The sequence below is a fragment of the Anguilla rostrata genome, unplaced genomic scaffold (genome assembly GCF_018555375.3).
Source record: "Anguilla rostrata isolate EN2019 unplaced genomic scaffold, ASM1855537v3 scaf0331, whole genome shotgun sequence".
NCBI classification, from domain to species: domain Eukaryota; kingdom Metazoa; phylum Chordata; class Actinopteri; order Anguilliformes; family Anguillidae; genus Anguilla; species Anguilla rostrata.
Window position 1 is genome coordinate 382 of NW_026985859.1, and position 8,792 is coordinate 9,173.

Below are 8,792 nucleotides of genomic sequence, written 5' to 3' on the forward strand. Positions count from 1 at the left end.
GTGTGCTTGAGGTCACTGTTTTGCTGGAAGATCCACTAGTGGCTTTCAGTCTGCTGGCAGAGGCAACCAGGTTTCTGGCTAAAATGTCCTGGTACCTGGGTAGAGTTCATGAAGCTGTTGTTTTTAACAAGTTTTTAATCAGCTTATATAGGCACACATCATATAGGCCTAATGAGAAAAAAAAAGTATTCAATTGAAAAATTATCTAGGAATGTAGGCCTTTGTAACTAGAGGTTTAGCTAAATTATTACCTGAAGCTCCTTGGTGGCTAATGTCAAAACAATTGCACAAATGTGCAAAACGGACGTTTTGAGGGGCGGAGGCACGGCCATTGCTGCTGATATTTTGCGAGGAACTTCTGGGGGGCATGTGTTAGCCAAATAGCATTAACACAACAACTGTAACAGTAACACACCACATACTGTACAGTCTGCCCAAATTTTACATTTCTACATTCTGCACAAATTCAAACTGCTTGATGGAGAAAACTAATTTCTGACTTCCCTGTCCACACAAGGCTCATCATGTACAACAAAACTGTTATTCTATCAATAAATCTCTGTTCAAGAGAAATAGGCTTCCATAGGCCTATTGTTGCCATGTGGGAAAATCCAGTTGTTCCTAATGTCTTAATTATTTTCTTAAGAATACGTTTATTTATAAATATGACACTAGTTGGAAAAGCAAAAACTTTTCTGACAAAACCACGGACTGAATTTAATATGTACATTGTTTAATAAATAAATATATTAATTAAATTAATAAATAGGTTCACTGAAATAAAATCCACAGATGCGTGTTATGCATTCAAACGACAAAGCGCTTCTTGTCACATTACCGCTAATTAAATCAACCTCCAGTAAACTGCATCGGAGAAATTAGCTGTTTCAACCAGGTCGCTACACAAAACACTACGTTAACGTTTCGAAAAAAATGCCGTAATCGTTCGCTTCAACTTTTCAGCTATCGATAACGCTAATAAATTGATCTAAAATGTTTGTCTTCGGGTAACATTACAGTATACTAACTAGCGAATGTACAGAGAAAGGGACGTTCGACTGGAAAAAGAAAAAAAAGGAAGCACCAGAACAATTATTTGCACTCGCACAAATGCTCCCAATTATATTTCGGGAGCATATGCGAACAAAATGGTCGCAATTTCGAGCCCTGCAAATGGAATATAAAAAAGAAGAAGCCAATTGCACCCAGACCGCCATTTTCTTGTCAGATTTCTGTTTTGCTGAATTAGGCGTGTTAATGCGATTATACTAGAAGATTCCCGTTCCTCCACACACCTCTTCACCTTACGTTTATATTCTCTCCATCCCACTCCACAACAGGCTACTTACTCTGTTCTTTTTTCAGTTTTATTCCTTCTTTTACCTTTTTTTCCTTCTTTTCTTTCTCGTCCGTTTTTAAAATTGCGTTTGAATTTAAAACACTCTCAGAGTTATACTTTTGCACTTTCACTTTCGTCTGCACGCTTGTGCTAATCCGGGCACTTCGTCGAAATACGCCGAGGCACGCCCACCTGGGGTACAACCTGGGGAACTCGCTATTAAAATTAAAAGGATTGAGATTTTGACCACTTCAGACATAAACTGTGTTTGCATTTTGTGATTGAATAATCTTTTCCACGTTTTGTGTGCCCTTATTAACATAAGTAGCGGTTATCGCCATCAACCAACTACTTAATACAGAAAAATAACTCGTCCTTTTGAAAAAATAACTAAGCTAAGGGTAGCTAACAAAACAAAAAAATACTACGTCGCATAGTGTAGCGTTTTTAGCCTGTCGTCAAAAAGATCTAATTTAACGTTACACTTGACCCTACTAGCTAGCTAGACAGATTTACACATTCCAGCATATATTTTGTTAATTCAGTGTTTTGAGCTTTTGAGAAAAAAATACATTTTGTATGTTATTGTTCATAAAACCGATTGATGGCGTCCTCGTTTGCGTGGACTACAGGGCGCTACCGTGTGACGTATTTTTGTTACCTTACCTAGCCTTATCTTATAGCTATTTTTTCGCAAAAGGATGAGTGATTGTTCGGTATTATGTAGTTGGTTGATGGCGATAACCGCTACGTATATTATTAAGGGCACACAAAACATGTGGAAAAGTTTATTCAATCACAAAAAAGCAAACTCAGTTTATGTCGCAGGTGGTCAAAATCTCAATCCTCAATTCATTTTAATAGCGAGTACCCCAGGTTGCACCCCGGGTGGGTGTGTTTTTTTACGTGCTACGTCACGCCGTATGTCTCCATACGCGGATGTTTGGTTTACTCATCAAACAGTTCAAACTAAGTCCCGCCTCTGACTGGGCAGATAGCCAATCATAGTTTAGGATAATGGGGTGGCACCTGGGGTGGCCAATCAGATTCCAGGGATGGCCCGTCCTACCCCAGGCCACTCCCTGGACATGCCCCTGGGTTAGGGCTCTGGCTCCTGAATAATTTGTGCAGGAGTGGTGTGGCTTTCAGCTGGACTGTATTAAGTTCCCAGAACTCAAACTGTAACGTGCAACCCGTGAGATTCTGACATGGCATCAGACGAACCTCGCCACAACATTCTATCACTACTGGGTGTGTGTTTATCCTGGAGTGTATTTAGTTTATTTATGTAGGCTTGTGTACGGTCCAGGCCGACATCACAGTTTAGAGCTGCTTTTTAAATGTGATTGTCACATGCCGTGACCACCCTGGTAGCGATGTTGTAGCGTTTCCAGGTGCTAACCCGAAGAAGCAACAGGCACATGTTGTTTGCGGCCTTACGTCATCGAGCTGTTCTAGTTACACAACAGAGACTGATTTCCTTCTTTGAGTTTTCGTCTCTGCATTTCACTCAACTTCCCAGCATCCTTCCCTACTCAAGCACACTTCCTGGCAGGCTGTGATTGGCTGCCGAGCTCAGGTGTTTTCCACATTGAGCGCAGTGTAGCGGGATGTCTTGCGCGGTATCCGCTGGTCTGACCCCGCCCCTTCTGCTACCCTCCCTCTCAGATCCTGCTGGTGTCGGACTACTTCTACGCCTACCTGCGGAGGGAGCACCACCTGGCGCACGGGCTGTACCTGAAACGCAAGGACGGGAGCGAGGCCACGCTGGTGCTCAAGTAGATCTGGGCGTGGCGGTGGGCGTAGCCATGGGCGTGGCTCTGACATCGCCACAGCGCTCGACTCCTCCGGGCTTTCATTGTAAGATACGTCTGTTTGGCTTTGTTCTGCGGAGCTGCTCCTCATAGACCAAAGTCTCGGAATTCTGAGGGCACTCTGGATGGAAGCTGTGAAGTTCATGAGCCAAGAAGCACTGTAGGACCCATGCCCTCCTGCAGACTACTGGAGGATTGTGGGATTTGTAGTCTTATCCTATTTTTTTGATCTTTGCATCTGCATCTTTCACTATGATTTTGGAAAGGACCAGCAAACTCTCTCTCTCTCTCTCTTTCTCTCTCCTCTCAAAAGGACAAGCAGCCCAACCACATTGTGTCTCCTTGCTTGTCAGAACACTCCTGCAGTTCAGGCCTGGGCCTGCAGAGGGCAGCATGTAAACATGTGTAGGAATTCTTTCACTGTGGGTCTTTATATGAGGGACTCAACAAGTGGATAAAATGAAAACTTGGAGGAGGAAAGAAAAACGTGCCAGAATGCTTATATTTTTGTCTGTGGAAGGAGGTGGTCTGGCTATTTTAAAGCAGTCTGCCATAACCTTTTTTTATGCTTCTTTGAATGTCATCCATTTACCTGAAAACACATTTTAGCTTGAGTTTCAATCATTTTTATTTGTGAGGGATTTATATTTGTGCATCTTATTTACCAACCATCATTGGAGAAAGGTACTAATTGACCTTTAACCTTTACTTAAAAGCATTTAGGAGTGGTGTGTAATCCCTCTGAAGTATAAACAGTCTGTGACTGAAAACAGAAAATCAGGGAAGATATCCGGTGTATCAACGAGAGGATAAGGTGTTTTGCTTTAGGGAAATATGTGCAAGATCATCCTTCCCCGTTCGTGTGCCAGACATTGTCTCATTGTTTTCACTTCATATACGAATGCTTGTAGAGTGACCCAGATTCAAGAATGCCATTATGTATTAAAGTAGTGGTTGGTGGCAAAGCTTGTATGCTTGGAAGGTGTTTTTGGCTTTATCAAACCCCCACCCTCCCCATTTCCCTCCATCCGAGCTTTGCCTTTGGCCTTCGATGCAGCTTTCTCACAGGCGTCCCGTGTCACATGATCGCTCTGTGGCGCCTCGCCCCACAACATGGCCGCCGGGCCATGCGTGAAGCCTGGTGCCTGGTGGCTAAAATGGCCGCATGTCAGGTGGCAGGTGCGCTTGTAGGAGAAACTGTACATTTAGGAATTAACACCCCCGTCCCGGTCCCTCTTCAGGGCTCGCCGGTGGGTGATTGGTTGCCCTTGGCTACTGTTTGATCAGTTATTTGATGCATTGTTTGCAGGTTGCTTGTATTTTCACAGTAAGGGTGAATGTCCTCACGTCTGTTAGAGATATTCCCTTGCAGGGACCAGAAATGAATGTCTTGTCAGTCTGAGCAGTCAGTGTGTTGGTGTGTGTGTGCGGAAGCAAGGATGCTTTTTTTCTGCTCCAAGTGCACAGATCCTGCTGTCCCGTTGCCAGGGCTGCACGGTGTATCGATTGGAAACCTATTTAAGCGTAATAAGAATAACCGTTGCCATGGCGATCTTCACTTTTCTTTAGCTACTGAGCGCACACATCCAGCGTTAGCATGTGTATTTTCTGGAGCTCTACTTCTATTCATAGTGACCTGCATTTGTGGCATTGAGCAGTGGATTACACAGTTAACTCAACCAAGTCGAGGTTCATTGAGTGCTGCATTTACCGGAGACTAACCGCAGCTTCAGTTATCCAGTTGATAATGTAGATTAATGTTGTAGTGCTGATAAGACAGCCAATCAAGCGAGTCGTACTGCTATGCTGTGATCAGTGATTTGCTTTTTCAGTCACATGGAAGCTGCAAGGCCTTGCTGTTCATTGGCTATCTTTTCAGCTCCAATTAATATCAGCAAAGTTTGTTTATTTCCCAGAAGCCTTTCACATGGCCTCTGATGCTTGGATGATTGCTACCACATCAGGTGTGATTAAAGAAAAAAGACAAAAGATTGCCTATATGCCCCATGTTGGCAGTTATCCTATTCTGTTTAAAGATCGGATTCGATTTATCATGACAGGTGGTATTAAATGGATCTTGTGATTTTCCAGGGCATTACGGTTTCCCTATATGTTTTCTTTTGTTGGTGTTTCTAAAAGGACATACTGCACTGATTAATATATGTATTTATAACGGTATTATGGGAAAATACTGGAGGATTCTTGTTTATAAGTTGCCTGGCAGCAAATGATGTCTGTTTTAGATAAACAGTGTTTCTGACGTCTCATTCTTAACTGAAAACCCTTGGAAAAATGTTGAGGAAAGAAGCTAGTTGGCTCTAGTACTAACAATGCACTCTTCAGGTAAGTTATCCTACAGAGCTGTTGTGTAATGGTTATCTGAAACTCTTATTTTGATGTTTGACTGACAGGACCATACAGAAAGGCATTAATTATACACAAAATGAATGTGACACCGCTTTACAGCAAATAGGCAGGACATTATATCTTAATGTTTATTAAACCACAAGCAAACCATGACTAAATCACAGGGTGTACTGTTATGAGGGAGTAGGTTTCATGCGTCTTGTAGTTATTCACAAGTTTGGAAAAGTCCAGAAGCACGCGGCTGTCGTGTTTCACTCATACATGTGGAGACTTTACCTTCAGTGCAGTTGTGGAATATGGAAAGATCCTGGCCTCCGTGGTCATTTTAAAACTGTGAACCTACGTAGGTCCATCAGTCACACTTCCTTCGATAATAAGGCGTCGTTCCCTGATGGGAAATATCGAGTTGCATAACTGTGTAAACCCAGCTATAGCAAACTCCTCACCGAGGCAAATTAGAAGGTAAGATTTGTGTCACTTCTGCATACAAAGTAGATTTCCAACTAGAGATGCACAATAGGAGAATTCTGGGCCAACTGATACTTGTCTGACCATTTTGGCTGATGTTGTTACCTCCCCGTTTTACATTTTGCATACATTTACAAACTGCAACCTGATTTCCACATTCAAGGAAGTAGGTAATCACAGACAGCAACTTAAGATGGAGAAATCAGCATTTTGTTTGTATGACAAAATACTAAAACAGTTTACTTTATTATTAAGCAGAGAGCATGAGTCTAGAGCAGTACAGACTCTCTGTGGAGCTTTGCTTGAGTGTTTGGTGTTTGTAAAAATGATAAATAAAAAATAAATAAAAGGTTCAGATGACTATGATTAGGCCATTTAGATTTTTTTTTTTTTGAGGTGGGCGTTTTTTCTTAATTACAGCGCTGCAGATGCATCGTCTCTCTGTCACGCGTTGTCATAGCTGCCCATCATACCAGCTGTAATCACAGCATCAGGCAGTCACCCGCCAGTTCATTTTTAAGGCATTATCAGCCGATACCAACCCCCAGCGCTATCGTGCGTTCTTCTGTCCCGCCAGCCGAACTGTGACCGCACTTCCTCCTCTAAAAGTGGGTGTGGCCAGTCTCCCCTCCTCCTCCAACCGCGTGCCAGAAGAATGGCCCCAGGCGTTCCGCCGCTGAAAGGGTTGCAGCGGCGTGTGTGTGGTGGGTTTTTGGGGGAATGTGAGTTCTGAGTCACCCTGACTCCACCTGCTACAAGGCTAACCATAGCGCCATCTCCTGGCCGTGAACACTGTCCTCCATTACAGCCGCTGTGCAGTCTCTCATTCCTGCTTTTAAAGAGACTCTCGCATGATGATAATGTGTGCTTGTTTCAGATTTATGAACAGGAAAATAATTATATTTCCTTTAGATTTCCTCTAGATGTGTAGGGCGTAATTTCTAAACAGGAGAGCTGGAGGTCTGACAGATCATCGCCATCCTGTAGTGGACGTTTGCGTGATCATCAAATTTAATTGGCTGACCTCAAAACAGATGCCCCCCTGATTGGTTAAAATGTAAATGGTGAGGTTATTCACACTGGCGATATGGTCTTTGAAAGACCGATTCCAAGGCCTCCAGCTTTAGGTGGAATATTGACTTAGTTGATTTCAGGATAAAAGGAAACACTAAAATCTGGACCAAATGAAATAGGCTTAGCATTTGCTTCCTTTGATGCTTTTTGAAAAAATATCTATTAGAAATCATGATTTTGATTGGACAGGGCTTTAAGTACATTCAACCATCTTTTGGAATTTGCAGCCTTCTTGCTAATTTTAAAACAGTAACTAGTTAGTTAACAGTATTTAGAGTCTTGTTTTTAGACGCATGCAGGTATCCAGTGTTTGTAAATTCTGAAAGTACACATTGTTGTTTTTCGTTTGACTCCATCTTGCAGACATAACAGTGAATGCAGTTTGTAAATAACCGGTAACCCAAGTACTTGTTTAAATTTCTTGTGAAATTATGAGAAGAAATATGGAAATTCCTCCTAATCTGTTAGATTCAATTTATCAATGTCAGTGATTTAGCTCATTGACTATCAATGTCTATGGTTTACTTCACAAATAATAATGCCAATGATTTAGGTAGGAGACTCTTATGATCAATGCCTTTCAGTGTATTTCCAGCTGGCATAAGGTACTAAAACAGAAAATAACCTTTCGTCATCATCAACCCTTCTCTTAATCTGCAGTGGTGGAGCCAATCTGTTTTTAACACAGAAATTCAAGATTAGAGGGAAGGTGAGTTTTTAAGTCCCCAGGTCATAAGTCTAGTAAGTACATTAAAACAATTCACTTCCGAGTCATAATGTCGCTTACTATCTTGAATGCATACCAGTGTCATATGTTACATTTTTCATTAATTATTTCTCCCCACTCCTTTATTTGAAAAGCTTGTGCCACTGAGCAACACGGTCGCAACGTCAGGACGCTGTTTTAGAATAATTTATAAATGACTTTGATATATGAAATAAAATGGCGAAAGAAGCATGTCCGCGCCGTCTCGTCCTGTTTCTTGCGAGTGCTTTGATGCATCACAGCTCTGTTTCTCAGAGGGTCCTCTCATAGCTCTGTGACGGACTCAGCATGAGCATCAGATGGAGCCCCGCATGCAGAAAATAGCAGCCGGTGGTAGAGAGGAGTCACTGGCAGTCACAAGTGTGCCGAGTTATGGCTTTGTGGGTGACTGAAAGCTCTGTGACGTTTTAAAATATCTTTTGCATTGCCGCATTCTTCTCCAACCAGTGGCCCACTACTTTCGACCTGTGGGCGGGGTGTCATCATCATCGTGAAAGAAACGCGTCTCTGCAGGAAAGTCAATGCTTTAACGTGGGGTGCAGATTTTGACTCGATACCAACAAGCAGTGATGGACATTGACCTTGCTTGTAAGGCTGTAAGTGCTCTAACACTATTAGGGAGCTTTCTGAAGCCTTCAGTCTTGGAAATGGTTCCATTTTGTTGTGCTTGCGTTTTTTACATTCATTACCTGTTTGGCACACAAGTCCTGAGATGTCTACTGTTATTTGCCTTACACCGATTGTTTTTTTTAGCAGGGCTGGTCTTCACCATCAGACCTTTATCTGCACCCCAGAGGCCACCCAGCTTTGCTTCAGGGTTTCGATTTTTTACTTTTAAAATTCTGGTTGTCAGAGCCGCTTTGATCTATTCCTCTCTTGAAAAAAAAAAAAAAAAAAAAATTTTTTTTTAAACCCTTTTGGTGTTCCTGGTCGACTTTTAATTATTTGCCACGTTGTCCGAGTC

At 42.3% G+C, this 8,792-nt stretch overlaps 1 long non-coding RNA gene across 1 annotated transcript; it reads left to right on the forward strand.

Moving 5' to 3' along the window:
- Nucleotides 1–1,727: 1,727 nt before the first annotated feature.
- Nucleotides 1,728–3,442, forward strand: LOC135246452 (uncharacterized). Its single transcript, XR_010327689.1, has 2 exons — nt 1,728–2,590; nt 3,008–3,442. It is a non-coding gene; the product is annotated as an uncharacterized LOC135246452 (long non-coding RNA).
- The last annotated feature ends 5,350 nt before the right edge of the window (nt 3,443–8,792 follow it).